Here is a 16,577-nt window from a genome sequence, read left to right as displayed (position 1 = left end):
CAGTGGCACTGTGGCTCAAGTCGTAGAGCACTAGCCTTGAGGTGAACAGCTGAGGGACAGCGCCCAGGTCCAGAGTTCAGGCCCACTAGTGGACCAAAAAAAGAGTATATAACGAGTATCTTTTCCAGGGCTGAGGCTTGAATTCAGCCCCCCTACCAGGAGGGAATGGCAAGAGATCCTGAGATACTCGTTTGTGGACCTGGGATGAGTCATGGAATGTGATCAATCTCATCCTTGAATGAGTAGTTTGTGCATGATGCAAGTAGGAAATGATAGGCAAGACTCAGGGGTATCGATTATTTGTAAAGAACAGTTGATGAAGCATGACAATAATCATCACAGTCATGAAATGGAGGCATCAGGAAAGATCCAAGAATTGGTAATCACACAGATTGGATTCCACCATAGGTTACCATCTCTCCTACTCTAAACAAATGTGTACTTATTTGCATACTACCTCCACCTTATGAATGGATGACTGTTGTGCTCCCGCTCTACCTTCGGAGGCAGGGGCTCAATAGCAGCTCCTTGGAACGGCCTAGCTCCTTCGTGGCTCAAAGGCTGTTGTGCTCATGTGGACCCATTCACCACTTGGTCCTGCTAGGTCCCGAGTTCAGATTCCCCACCCCGCCAAAAGATTCATCTTGATGTCAGAAGTCAATCGTTGCACCTGTTTTCTTTCCTGTGCAAGTCCTGGATCTCAGCTAGAATGGAGAATACATGGGCCACCCTCTGGCCTTGGGAATAAGTTGTTATCCATGTCAGCCATTATACCTGTCATCATATATTCAAGAAAATACACAATACATCCATGAATAGCATACAAAATAAAGAGAACTACACTCAATGCACGATGCAGTCCACACACGAATGTGAATATACATCCCAAGCTTCAATGATCATTGAGGACTATTTTGGCATCCCTGTGGCTCGATCTCAGTTCCTGGGAATGTCCCAGCGCCTTAGTGGCTCACAGTCTGGTGTGATCACGTGGACCGATTGGGCAGTTGGGCCTCCTAGGCCCAAAATTCGAATCACAGCACGGACAAAAATTCACCTTGATGTGAGAAGCCAGTCGTTGCACCTGTTTTCCTGTGCTTTGCAAGTTCTGGGTCTCAGGTAGGAAGGAGAATGTATACGCAACTCTATACTCATGGGAATAGGTTGTCATTCAGTAAAATCACTGGTAAATAAATGAATAAAACAAAAGGTACAAGAAACAACTACACCAAACATGTATGGATTGAACATCTATAGGTAAGTATAAATCCTATCTTTACAATATATAGATGTAGTATGTTTTCCAGGGCTGGGTCTTGAATTCAGGACTAGTGAACAGGCCTGACTTTTTTTATCTTCATGTAAGGTGATCTTCCCCTTTATCCACATTGCTGCAGATTTACCCAGATCCTGACTTCAAATCCAAAGCCTGTAAGAATAAATTGTGTGAATTGCAAGCCAGGGTGCTAATTTTTTTCTCAGCATGGGTCTTGAACTCAGGTCATGGCAAGTCCGCCTCAGCTTTGATCACCCTATGATGGGGTGAACCCACTGGACACGGATGTGCTCCTGTGATCCTAGATCCCCAGTTCGTGCAGGGAAAACAATGCACAGAAAAAAAATTGGCCTTTTATGTTTTCTTCGTTTGCAGTAACACTTCTGAGTCTGAATGACACAGTTACAAAGGGTACTTCATCTTCCATTGCTGAAGGCTGACAGACTATCAGGGAAACCATAGGCCCATGTGGCAACTAGGCCCTCATTTCAAATCCCCGTCCTGACACCAACCAATGGCAGGAGATACTAAGAAACTGGTTCCCATCCAAAGGAATAACACTGGAATTTTGTCAATGTCACAGTTGAATGAGTTCCTCGTGCATGATGATCCTATAAAATTAAACAGCATCATTTCAGATAGCTGGTTGATTTTTATTTAATATTAATGAAGCATTAAAAGAATATTATTACTTAAAGGAACACATTTCAGGACACTGAGTGCTTTCATTAATAGTTTAAGGATTTAAACAATAACATTAATTACATGGACACATAATGAATACTCAGGAATTGGTAGGAATATAGTCTATATAACTGAATAATGTATAGACATCTCTGGCACTCAATAAAGATATATATTTATTAGTATACTGCCTTCTGCATGTGCATCTGTTATTATTTAGTTAAGACCTGGGGCTCGTTCTCCGGTACTGGGAACATCATGTCAGCTCAAATTGACCCAGGATGGCCTGTTGACACTCACCCATTCTGCTTGCTTCACAGGATTCTGTCCACACCCCCATTCTTTCATGCTTCTTTCTGACCAATGGGATACAAGAATGCTGACCACACCCACATTCCATGCTGCCAGGTAGCACTGGGATTCCCTCTGTTAGTTTACACCACTACCAGTAGTTGAGGAAGGTAGAGGTGGCTGGGTGGTGCAGAAGAGACTGGAGGTGACTTTGGGGTACAGTAGGAAATTGATGCTCCTACTCCCACCTGACCCCATCCCTCCCTTCATGTGGTGCCAGGTTTCAAACCTCAGGCAATGGCGTGCTGCCAGCAGGCCTAAATCTCTGAACTGGTCCCTGCCCCTAGTCTTCTGCTCTGGGCCCATGTGTCCGCAATGCTGCTGCCATCGCTGCTGCCCCAATTGGAGGAGCTGCCAACAGCTTCTCTCAGCAGCACAGGTGAGTGGCCGCCCCAACACCAATTTAACCCTGGTCAAACACCCCTCTGGGGGCACCATGACCCCCTACTTGTTTCCTCTCCCCGGCTCTGATGAGCCACCTTTCTGTCTTGAGAATTTCTGAGATAGAAACTAAATATATGCTCAGTCTGGGCTGGATCGCTCCTGTGAAAGATATGCTCCACCAGGCCTGGTCTTCTCTAGTTGGGATGGTAGACATGTGGCACCATGCTCAGTAGTTGGTTTAGATGGATTATCCCAAACTCAGTCTACAGAAGTGGATTCTTCACCACACATGAAGCTCTTGGTAGGGCCTCAATCATTGGACCTCAGTCTCCTCACTGGACAGTTGTGAGGAAACATGGAATTTATACAGAGAGATCTCTGGAGAATGGCTAGGCAGAGAGGGATCAACTTTCAGATAATGTTTTGGCAATTCTGTGAGCATATGACAGGAAGATACCAGAAAGGGCTCAGGTAGAGCCTGTTATTAATCATGCAACAGGTGTGGGATTATAAACCGAAACATGGCTCTCATTCATTATTACCCTATACCCATGAGGAAGGGGATCCTTCACTTTGTTCAGTTTTGCAGCTGGGGAAACCGAGGCACAGAGAAGCCAGGTGACCTATTTATGATCTCAAGTTCACAGGATGCTCGGCCTGAATTCTCTACCATGCTCCCTAGGACAATGGGTGCTATTCAGTCCACTTCTTGTGGTGGGAAGTCCACTTCTTTTCAGTCATGTGTCTTGAACTCTAGGATTGGGCACTATTCCAGAGCTCCTCAGCTCAAGGCTAGTGCTCTATCACTTGAGCCCACGGTGCCCCTTCCAGTTTTCTGGTGGTTCTGTGGAGATAAGATTCTCACAAACGTTCCTGCCTGTGTTGTCTATGAACCATGATCCTCATATCTCAGCCTCCTGTTTAGTTAGGATTAGAGTTCTAAGACACTGGCACCGGATTTAACTGTAATTTTGGTTTTCTCTCTGTCTCTGTCTCTGTCTCTGTCTCTGCCTCTCTCTCTCTCTCTCTCTCTCTCTCTCTCTCTCTCTCTCTCTCTCTCTCTCTCTCAGGAACTGATTGAATGGGTACTATAGGAGGTGGCCCAAGGTCCCAGGTGGCTGGAACCCAAGATTGCCTACTCATTCTGGAGGTGGGCTGTGGGTCAGGAGGTGTCTCACTCAGAGAGTTGATACATCTCCATGAGGTAAGCCATCTGTGCCCTTGCTAGACTGTGAGGGTTATATATTGTCCATCTTGCCTTACTGGATTTATTTTATTGTATTCTTTTCTACATCATTTTCTAGCACCTGGCCAATATTATGGTACATAGTTATGGAATGAAAATGTAATGTCAACTTAAGAAAGTCATTTAGGGCTCTGGGAATGTGGCTTCATGATACGGTGATTGCCTAGTATGCATGAAACCCTGAGTTCAATTCCTCAGTACCACATAAACAGAAAAAAGCTGGAAGTGGTGTTGTGCCTCAAGTGACAGAGTGATAGACTTGAACAAAAAAAAAAAATCAGGAATTATTCCCTAGCCCTTAGTTTAAGCCCCTTGACTAGCAAAAAAAAATAAATAAATAAAAAAATAAAATAAAACAAAACAAAACAAAAAATTTAGTTAGTAAATACAAAATAAGGAACCAATACTTGGAATATATAATTGCTCCTCCATACTGACACCTGACTATAGTCCCTAATTCATGTACTTTACTTATATTAGGATATTTGTTGAAAAAAAAAGTTTTGTTCATTAGGTTACAGAAATTAATGAATGTGCTTAGATGTCAGGTGAAGATTAATTCTGGAAATTCAAACATTCCAAGTTTTTGAATCGTCACTGCTAATCACAATGAGATGGGTAGTCTAAGTGAGATTTGGAAATATTTTTTGTCATTCATGGCACCAAAACGGCTGAGACAAATTAACCGTTGTGACAGAAGAGAAGGAATAATTCCAGAGTTAGTGAATAAATGACAGTAATTAAGGTATACCAGAAATTGTTTTAGAGAACCATGTTAGGTTATTGAACAACTAGTCTTATTTCTCATTGCCTTTAGCATTCTAAATCTCTTAGGCTACTTCTTAATTTCTGTGTAATAATCGTATCTCCTTCTGTGCTGTTCTTTCATACCTCATCTTTTTTGCTTTCTAAATATCTCAGTCTTTCTATATTACTCTATGAACATTTCCTGATACTAAATACACCTACAAAGATGGCAGAGGATGCTAATGTAAGGGTCCCATAACTCATGAGTCATTAATGAAACAACATGGAATGGAGGAAATATTTATTGCTACCTCAAATTTTCTGAAAAGCTGCAATGCCATCATTTGATTCAAATTTCCATTATTTGTCTACATAGTGTCATTCAGTGCACATAAGCGCAAATATGAGCTGGGTGCTGGTGGTTCATGCCTGTAATCCTAGCTACTCAGGAGGTTGAGACCAAAGTATTGTGGTTCAAAGCCAGCCTGGTCAGGAATGTCCATGAGACCATTATCTTCAATTAACCACAAGAAACCCGGAAGTGGTGCTGTAGCTTAAGTGGTAGAGTGCTCAACTTGAGCTGAAGAGCTGAGGGAGTGCACCCAGGATCAGAGTTCAAGCCCCACAACCAACAAAAAGTGCAAATATTACCTTAAGTTTCCCCAAAAGGAAGGGCAAGATCAATAATCTTCCCAAGCAAAAAAAAAATAATTTCAAAATGATTCAGTGCACCTACTTTTGCTGAGTTATTTAAGTTATGGCTTCTTTGCTAGACATATTCTCTTTCTTTAAAAATTGTCACACATTAGCTTTACAATAAACTTCGTCTAATATTTCTTTTCTCAAAAGAGAAATCTATACAGTTGATGTCACTTAGCTTTCGTATTATCTTAATTCAAAGCCAAACCAGGCAGGAGAATCTGTCAAACTCTTATCGCGAATTGAACACCAAAAAACCATAAGTGGAGTTTTGGCTCAAGCAGTAGAGTACTAGCTTTGGAGGCAGGTGGGCAGGAAAGACAACTGTTCAGGGACAGGATCCAATCTCTGGATTAAAGCCCCAGAACCAGCACAAACTAAACAAACAAGCAAACAAAAATCCCAGATATTTCTTTGGGAAATATCTTAAAGGAGTACTGGTGAGAGAAGAGGCTCCTTTTGTTGATCATACTCACTGGATCATGCTTTTTTGGAATTCTTATTGTTTTGGAGAACTCAGGACCAGACCAAAGGAATTGATAACTGACTCTTGCATAAAGAGAATCATCTCAGGGGTGAAATATCCATCCATATGACACTTTAAAACCTCCATGTCTTTGTTCCTTTGCAGAACACTTTTTAAAACAACGTTATTTCCTTTTGTTCTATGCTCACCTTCAAATGATACATTATTTCCTTTTTTAATACTCTCAACTAGAAGTTTACAGAAAATTTTATATGAGTAAAGAACACACTCGAAAAAGCCAACGACAGAGTTTCCTTCAAGCCTTGGGATACATTTCTTGTACAGTAAAAAGGAAAGCACAAGGTAATTTGAACTTTGTTATTCCTCTATGTTCCATTCCTCTCCTGGGGTCAGTTTCCACATGCAGTAAAAATTACTTCCAGTAACAATCGATGGTGCTGCTTGAGGTATAATGAATGTTTTGTGGCTTCACTGAAATAACACTAGGACACCTTTGGACCTGGGGTAACACGTGTTTCAGAGACAACTCAGTAAAGAGAAAATATGAAATTTATATTGCTTATAAATACATTATACATGAGTACCTTGAGTTCAAACTTTGTAAGTTCTCTGAAATGGCAAATTTTAAATGGGAAAAAGATTCTCAGAACATTCTTTTTGTGAGTGTACGTGCTGTTCATAATTTCCCAAAAGTACATGTGCTGACAGTAAGGGAAACAATAGCAATAATAGGAGAAAGAGAAGTTCTGTGTTTAAGTATAAGGGTTCAATACAATATAGAAGACTACAAATAAGACAACATTGAAACACTAAATCCAAGTCCAGTATGTAGATTTATGGGAGTGATATACAGAAATCAAGACTCCTAGATAGAACATGAAGTATGTGGCCACTCTCATTCTAAATCATGCTTGATAATCATGCAACTTTGTAGAAAGTAGAATGGAAGTATAGTCCTGTTTCCAAAGCAAGTCAGATATAAGAGCATGGATTTCATTGGAAAAAAATTGTCCATCTTGTGACAGCAGGGATTATACTAGCAATGAACTGGTGGCTAAGATCACATTTCTTTTTTTTTCTTCACTTATATATGTATATGCTTTTGTTGGCGGTGGTCTTGGCACTTGAACTCTGGGCCTGCGAGCTGTCTCTCTGCTATTCAGCTCAAGGCTAATGCTCTACCACTTGATCCACAGTGCCATTTCCAGTTTTATTTTAGTTAATTGGAGAAAAGAGTCTCTGAGACTTTCATACCTGGGTTGGCTTTGAACCCCAATCCTCATATCTCACCATGACCCAGCTTATGATCACATTCCTAACAGTGAACACTCATTATATGCAATGTGTGTGTTCATCTACCTTTATAAGAATTCTTGAGTTAGGGGCAGGGAAGGTGGATCAGTGGTAGAGCGCTTTCCATGCATGCATGAGGCCCTGGGTTCGATTCCTCAACACCACAAAACCAAAAAAAAAAAAAGCCAAAAGTGGCTTTGTGACTCAAGTGGTAGAGTGCTAGCCTTGAGCTGAGTGCTGAGGGACAGCGCCCAGGCCCAGAGTTCAGGCCCCATGATCGGACACTCCACCAAAACAACAACAAAAAAAGAATTCTTGAGTTAAAAATCTGGGCTACAGCTTAGACATTACCCTCACAAAAATGTTTGTAGTTTAAAAGTTGATACTCCTGGAGAAATAAAACCTAAGAATGTAAAGGAGTCTGGGAAGTTCTGTTTGCATCCAGTTTGGGCAGAACAGTCTTTGCAACAGTACATATAATAAAGCATCCAAAAGCTGTAATGGAAGAATGGCTCAGGTGATGGAATACCAGTTATGAGCAAGATTGCTGAATAAGAGCTTGAGGCTTTTGCATACATACATACAAACATACACATGCACACAGATGCACTTATATGTGCACACAATACATAAATGAAACAACTCAGAATGTGTAGAAAAGTTAGAAAACAACAGAGTTCATATCCTGAATAAGACTAGAATCAAGTGGTAATTTTTAATATTAGAAAGTCCTCAAGTGAACTTCCTTCAAAAAGTTTGATAGGGATGTGAAGTGTAAACAAAGGAGGAGGCTTCAGTGCTTGATAAGAAATGTACGCATTTTCCTGCCCATGTAATTGTAACTCCTCTGTACAGTATGTTCACAAAAAATAAAATAATAAATAAAATTTAAAAAGATGTAAAAAAAATGTAAAAAAAAAATGTTTGACAATATTACATATGTGGGGACCAGAGATAGTAAGAGTCAATTAATCATTATTAAAGGGATCACATCCATGAAGAAATGAATCAGAGACCCCACAGGTGCATCTGAAAATATTCATATCCTGTGTCAAATGTTAGAACATCTTTGAAAAAGGTACATAAACAGTCTGAACAGTCACTATGGTGTAAAGTATCCCTGGAGAAATTCAGAATTGGTAGTCTGTATCTAGATTAAATAAACCAAGAAACTATGGCAGGGCAATATGATACAATTCTAGAATTCTAGCACTGAGATTAAGACAGGAGATTAAAGAGTGGAATTACAGAGTGATACCTTTGCTGGACTAGGTAGTATAATTTTGTCTTAACAAAACAAAAGAAACAAGAATACATAGTTGGAAGTTTGGGCTAATTTTGTCATTGTGTTTTGAGAAGTCAAATTTTCAGTTGAAATGCAACTCATACTTAATCCTCACTTGGGTTTTAAATTCTCTCTTCATTACAGAACATTCCTAGATGCAAAATGATTCATGACTCCCATCCAAAATTTGAAAAAGTAAGTAATCATCATTCTATTGTATCCAAAAAAATGATGAAGGATTACAAAACTTAAGCCTGGAAAAATAGCAAAGTTCGTCTAATGTAGGATTTTGAAGATCTTGCTAAATTAGAATTTAGATTTAAAATAAATATTTTGATTTTGTTTTTAATTTCATATTCTATAGGATACTAAAAATTCTTTTTAAGTAGAGGGTTTAATTGACAAATTCACAAATGATTTTGCATTCTATTTGCCTAGAATATTCTTTCAAGAGAGTTATATTTAGAACTTAGTTAATAGATAATTCCAATAATTCATGTATAAAATCATAATATGAATGTTGTAGACAGAGTTTCCAACAAATTGATGATATTAATTTATAAATTTAGAATAAGAGCAATTTTTGGAGTCTTTGGTATAACATGGTATGAAGAATAATCATGTGACATCTTCTTTCTTCTACCTGTATGTAACACAGGAAGCAATTTCCTTAATTATTTGCCACTGTATACACTGAGAAAAATGTTAGGTTTGGGGTTTGTTTTATTTTTGTTTTTGTTTTATTGGTATGTCCTAGGGCTTTAACTCTGGGCCTGGACACTGTCTCTGATCCTGTTTGTGCTCAAGGCTCGTGCTCTACCACTTCAACCTCAATGCCACTTGTGTCTAGCTTTTGCTGATAATTTTATTGGAGATAAGAATCTAGGGAATCTTCCTGCCTGGTTGGGCTTTGAACTGTAATCTTCTGATCTTAGCATCCAGAATTTTTATGATAGTTAAAAAAGTATAAATATAAATAATATTTGCAAGTGTTTGGATCTCAAGAATAGCAGTGGGGGAGGGAATGATACACCCCAGTTTATTGTGGTGTTCTTTCCAAATCATGTATGGCATCACATTAGCAGAGTTGTATTTTTTCACAATAGAGATAAGCTATTCATGATGTGAATTAAGGGAAGTTTGAGGTGTACCCTAAAAGTTCTAAACTGTTGGGCTAGGATGACTCTATATCATCAATATTGGGATTGGTGGTCATAAAAATAATAGCTTTTTGTTATAAACAATTGCTTACACTTGAAGAATTATTACCGATGCTACATAGTTTTATCTTCAACCAGAATGTGGTTATTCTTCTGTTGACTCTCAATCTGTAACACCCCATTGGAAAATGCATCTATTGCAGAATTACATAACATGCAAGCCGGTACTGTTTTGAATCTCTCAGGTATGGAATCTTCCTAATTTGAAAATGAGTAATTATTAGTCATTGTAATGTTGAAGAACACATATATTCTGTCTTCTTAACAACTTATTTACTTTTAAAAGTTATAGGTTTCCATAGAATTAAACTGTTTTTGCTTTTAGTATGAGAAAGTAATATATTTATTATTTTGTCAAAATATTGGTAAGTATATTATGAAAATATTTTCTAGTCAGATAGCATTCAAGTTGATAGTCCTCTGATTAAAAAGGGGTAATTAATTCAAATTAGACGCCAACCAGTATTGATTTTTAAAAAGTTACTACATAAAGAATAATATTTATTATACCAATACAGTGTAATTTTATTTCATGCAGCTTATTTTTTAAATTTAATTTTATTGTCAAAGTGATGTACAGTGGGATTACAGCATTTTTAAGGTAGTGAATACATAACTTTTCAAACTTGTTACCTCCTCCCTCATTTTCTTCAGTTTTCCTTCACCCCAATACCCCTCACAAGTTGTAATGTACATTTACAACATATTGTCTTGTGAGTATTGCTATTGCATTGGTTTGCCTTTGTCCTTTGTCTCACCGTTTTGCGGTTCCTCTTCCCTTCTCTAATAAAGGTAAATATATACACAATACACAGGCTACCATAATCAAATAGAGCAGGGAATAAAGCATAGGGGAAAAACCCCAAAGAAAATATAAATCACATAGTACATTAAAAACAATAGCCGTAAATAATACTCTCTGTTTCCATATCTTGGAGTTCATTTTGCTCAGAATCAGCTTATATGGTTATATATACGCATAACAAAACCACTGGAAAATAATAGTTTTATGGAAACTATATCATGAAAACAACATGTTAACTCTTTTTGATGGTAAAAGTGGGGTTAGGATTGGTGAATTCGTGGTTTTAATAAAGGAATTTCAAAAGAGTTTTAAAATTATAACAGGTAAATTTTTATTTGTTAAAACTTTTAACAACTTAGCCTATTATGAAAATTTAAAATTGCCTGGGAAAATAGGATTTCATGCAAAGTAATCCATGGAGACTTAGCTGAGAGGGAGCTATGTGGGTGAAGATGGCTCATTTTCACACTAAACAATCAAACCTCAGAAACCTTGCTATAAATCCTGTAGGTTTCCTTGAGAATTGTCCTTACCCAGGAAATATCTTCTTACTGTGTGAAACAAGATTATAGTGGAATTTAAATTCAAAGTTCTTAAAAAAAATGACATCAAAATTTGTGAATTGATTTTAATTACCAAACAGTAATTCTCTGAAAACGATAATTTGGTTCCAAATATTTAGGGAGAAAATGCCCTCAACAATGAAAGAAGGTATTGGGTTTACACTTTTCTGTTTGTAATACTTTACACAATGTCTTTGCACGTGAAACACTGAACCACAGAAAAAAAATCTGATTCGATACTTTAAACCAATGATTTCACATTTCTTAGTAGCGCACAAAATATAATATCCTCATTAACATGAGATAGTGAAGACTTCTCTTATTACATAAGCCAAAATTTTTGGGATCAGAAAAGAATTGAGCAAATAGAAAAGGCAAGTAAACGCGTTCTTAGAAGCCCTAGCCAAGCATATTGGTTTCATGAATGGAGGGAGTGATTTTACAGAGCCTATTTAGCTCACTACAATGCAGAACAGGTTGAATGAAGACATGAAAATAAATTCCACATCCAAATAAAAGAGTTTTGAAAGGAAAAACATGAAGATGTAGTGTGGGTAGAGCCGGTTAGATCTGGTTGTGTCATCTAGAGAAGTAGTTGAAGCACACTTCCTGCTCATAGAGACGTGACCCACAGCCATGTCTGACTAGCTTGCCAGCTATGAGCTGTCCATGCTCACTACAATCCCCTTAAAAGTCTTAGAATGTATTCCTAACTACCAGTTTTATAAGTGGCTTTTTGCAGTGGTTTGTGATTATTTTATTTTATATGGGATAATATTTTCTACTACCTATACGTTTTAGAAAAGAAGAAAACTAAAATTTACTACTGTAGAGGAATATGATAGAAATAGAAGACAGATTTTATGTTTGTCAAATCTCTGATGAGTACCCATATTAAAGACTTAAAGTCATATTTCTTACGATGTTAGACAGATAGGGAAAACATAAAACACCATATGATAAGGCAACTATTTGTGACTTTTAAAATGTACTTATTATGTCATGAAATTTACTTTATTAGCTAATGTTTTGGATTGAAATATGGAGGCTGATCTATTTAACAAATTTTTGAAGTCACCTAATGAAAAACACAAATGGTTGGGGGGGAGTAATATTTCTACACTTTAATGAATGGTTGAACCTGTTTGGCATTAGTGCTGAGTAAGTAAATCAACTCTATTTTAACTTGCTCCCTACACTTGAAAAACTAGTAACGTCACTAAATATCATCTACTTGTAAAGTGTTATTTGGCAAATGTGATTTTAAAAAGTTTATTTGAAAAGGAACATACTTTCAGGATATGAAATGTAGGTAATCATTTGTTTGACAATGACAAAATTTCTATACTACAGAACCAAGTTTTACGGAATACCAGTGTTTTGAAGCACTAAGGATCTTCTCAATTAATGTTTTTCTGAATTATATTTGACCTCTATGTCAAGTATTCCTAGCATTTGTAGACCAATTATGGATCTATTGTTCCAGGAACTCTTTTTTGGCCTGCTGATGCTGGTCTGAAATCATTAATCATTAGGAGAGGTGTATTACACATAATCTCGTGACATTTGTGGTCCTGTTCAATCATATGGGATGGTCATCTGAAAATTGAAAGTTTGTACTACTGTACTTTCACATTTTGTGATTTCATCTTGCATTTTAAGTTGCCTTTCATTTCCCAATTACTTACTGCTAATTCCTGCATTTCAAGGAATTAGGGCCCTGAAATATAGGAAATGAGAATTTGAGATGGGTCTTCAATTACTTTCTGTTGGCATGTTGCATGGGCCTAGGTAAGAACTCTAGCCCTAGTTATCTGATGATGCAGATAACTGGGACCTGGGATCCTAGGACCCATGGATCCTGTGGAAGAATAATACCTTTTATACATCATATCAGCAAAATTTGAGTATAATCAGTAGGAATACTTCAGAAATATGGAAAAAAAAACAGTTTGGGACCAGCAAGTTAAAACAATATACAGAGCAGCAGAGTAAAATCCCTTATAGATTAGAGGAAAACAACATTGTTTTTTTACTATGTGAATTCAGAAGACCAAGAACACTTAGAAGGTATCACAAGTTTATACTGAAAACATTGCATTGATACTTTTTATATTCTATTATATATTCTAATCCTGATTATTTATATTCCAATCTATTTATTGGAATAAATATAAATTGATTTGTCAAATTATCAATTAATTCTAATAAGATTCACTGTGTGAAATATAAAATCAGCACATATAAATATAAAACATATAATTATATATAATGTAAGAAAATGTTTTGCATTGTTCTGTTGTGGCAAGTGTATCAAAGGCAACTGTTTTAAAGTATTATTCCATTATGTCTATCTCAGTGTTTGGTAGAATTAGAGCTAAAGCTTTACCATTCAGAGATATACAGCCTAGAGGCAAGAGGAAACACTGTGATTAAAACATTACCAATTTAAGGCCTAATAACGAGGAGAAACACATGGACTTCTCCTGGAGCTATGGAATATATTTGGTGATAGAAAATCAATGGTGTAAGTTCCTGCCTGATTGGATGGTAGACATGCCAAGACATTAGGTAACCATACATATGAACATTTTTTCCCGTTCTTGGCTTTAGCTACTTTTGAAATGAAAAGGTGTAATAAACAATTATATTTTGAAAAAATACCTTCTGTCTGAACAGTTCTGTCTGAACTGTTCGTCTCTCTATGATCCCTTGTAACTAAGATTAGTTTTGCTCCAATAAGTCATTCTATGCTGACAGGGTAAGATATTCTGGTTGGTCTGTTCCTACATGGAGCAAAGGTAAAGGGTCAAGGACACATTTTGCCAGTAAGACTTCATTTGGGAAATTTTAAGCTGGAGAAGTTTAGAAGTAGCTATTAAGCAAGGCTTACTTTGACTCCATTAGCTCCACAAAGCTAAATCAGTTAATTAATAAGTACTTGAAAAGTCATCACCTTTGGACCTAGCTATAAAGTATTATCAAAGTATTATCAAATTTCAAATGAAAAAGACTTAAAATAGTCATAGAAAAAAATTGCAAATGTGAGCAATCAAACAAGCAATATAAGTTTTTTTCCACCATACACAGAATTTTACAGAAATAAGATAAATGGCAATTTTAGGAACAATAAGGTTTCCTTGTTACAAATAGGCAACCAAGGATATATGCCTGTCTTAAGATTGCATCATTAATTACTTAAATTTACAGGATACTACTTGGTTCAGCATCACGTCTACCTGAATTACAATACAAAGATTTACATGGCTCTTGCACAAGGATGATATGAAAATTTGGGAAGTATTGAATATTTTTCATTCTTCAGATGCAAGAATGAAAAGCAGTTATTAAAATGTTGATTACAAATATACAAGTGTAATAATACATGTAATTCATAGAAACAAAAGTTAGTTTGACATCATTCAATCTTCACCTTTTTAAAAAGGCCTTTACATAGAATAACCTTTATAAAACTTTTGAAATAACATAACATTGTCATTTTATCCCAAATAAAATTATATAAGGACCTAGGAATTAAAGGAATCTTAAACTGTTTCTATATCGAATGCAATCTGAAAGGAAACATTTATTAATGAATCTATATATTATAAAACAATTTCGAATTCAAAGTATTATATCTAGGAGAGAATGAAATAGATTATGGTCATTATACAAACAGAATACTAAATATTTTAAAATATACTTTTTTTAAGACAAGCACCAGAAATATCTTTAGTTTCTGCACTACTCATTTCAACAGATCAGTCAAAATTATTTCTTATTAAAAAATCACAAACTCTACAGAAATCATTATAGATGTATACAAACAACTCAAGTATATTTTGACATCAAAGTCAGGCAATTCATTTGGAAGAATATCATGGAATCCATGAATTTTTAAAGTAAGATATTGCTGTTGCTTTGTATTGTGAAAATATTTTGTATGGACACATAGGATGGACTGGAAATTTTGAAATTTAAGAAACTTAACCGAACCATTAGGACTGAGGAGAACAATATGTACAGCTTTCCAAAACTTCAAAGAAGTAGTGATACATATTTATCCTTTTGGCAATATCAAATGCAGTTTCTTCCAAGTTGTGCTTCAGACCTGGTTTGATATAATGATTCACCATAAAGAGATCCAGCGTATCTTTGCTATATCTATTCCCAGCAGCAAGATGCAAGGGGGTCAACAGGCCTTTAGTTTGGCCATTTGTATCTGCATCATGATGAAATAAAGAAGCCACTCTGGTATTATTCCATGTATAAGTACTGTGCAGGGGTGTCCAGCCATTCACAGTTATTACATGAATATCTGCCTTGAGCCACCAACTCATGGACAATGTCTAAGTTTCCACTGTAGGCTTCTCGATGTAGAGGGGTATACTCATTGTTATCCCTAGTATTCACATGAGTGGCCTTTTGGAAAGTAGTCTCTGCACTGTAGTAAGGCGATTATTTTCATCAGAACAAAGACGAAATTTACCTGGATCCTATTCCATTTTTTTCTTGCAATTGATACCATTTCTCACTTTTTCATCTTGTTCCTCAACTTCATCAGAATTGCCTAACCAGAGAATTTGGGTGCCAGTGAGAATGAGGTGTCCATGTATTTCCCCAATATTTCACATTGGATGAACTGGTCAGAAATATCCAGTGAATTTTCTTCATCTGTTTTTTCACTATTATTTATTTTCTCTTTTTTCATTTTTACTATTCTAAATTATTCTAACTGGAGAGTAGGGAATTGGTAGAGAGCAGAGGAAGATTTTCCTCCGTATTCAAAGGTACAGACTGAAAATGAGGACCAGTGGTGTATTCATGTGCAGCTTATTCTAGGAATGAGAAAATAGGAAATAATGCCTTCAATGTAAATGAATTGGGAAATGGCAGAGCAGAAAGTGAAATGATGCAACTAAAAATATAAAAGCAAAATAAATTAGGATAATTATGGAGCAATCATATTACCTATGAGAACCATGAAAGGGAGAGAGGAAGAGAGAGACAGATGTGCAATGATCTAGCTCACCACAAAATCCATCCCTCTGATCAAAGTATAGAGCAAATAATTTTATTTTTTTAAAGAGATGGAAATAGAATTTAATGTCAGATATTTCCATTGTTTTTAATTATATTTTATTATCTTAAATACTTATACCACGGAATTTCCATTCAACAAATCAGTTTTTTTAAGTATAATGGACCTTTATATAACTTTTCCACAGCCTTCCAAACCTCACCCCACTTTAATTTTTCTAGTTTCATACTATCTGCATTGAATATTATACCTTCACTCTCTTCCTCCATAACTCTTTTTATTCCTTCATTTGACTTCCACTCACATGTTCCACGTGATATTTTGCTGGTATTCATTTTGTTGGATTAAAGTTCAATTTCATAAGAAATTACACCTTTGAAATACTCCTCTGCAAATAGCATGCTTTGGTTAATATTTTTTGTAAACTTGTATAAATTTCTAGCTTCCAAATATGAGACAGAACATGGGTCCTTTGTGTGTCTCGCTCTGACTTAGT

At 36.4% G+C, this 16,577-nt stretch overlaps 1 pseudogene; it reads left to right on the top strand.

Annotated features, from left to right (window-relative positions):
• The first annotated feature begins 14,258 nt into the window (after positions 1-14,258).
• Positions 14,259-14,355, top strand: LOC122115566 (annotated as a pseudogene).
• Positions 14,356-16,577: the final 2,222 nt, after the last annotated feature.

The sequence above is a fragment of the Dipodomys spectabilis genome, unplaced genomic scaffold (genome assembly GCF_019054845.1).
Source record: "Dipodomys spectabilis isolate Male_0828 unplaced genomic scaffold, ASM1905484v1 ptg000121l, whole genome shotgun sequence".
NCBI lineage: Eukaryota > Metazoa > Chordata > Mammalia > Rodentia > Heteromyidae > Dipodomys > Dipodomys spectabilis.
This window is presented reverse-complemented; position numbering and strand designations above follow the sequence as displayed.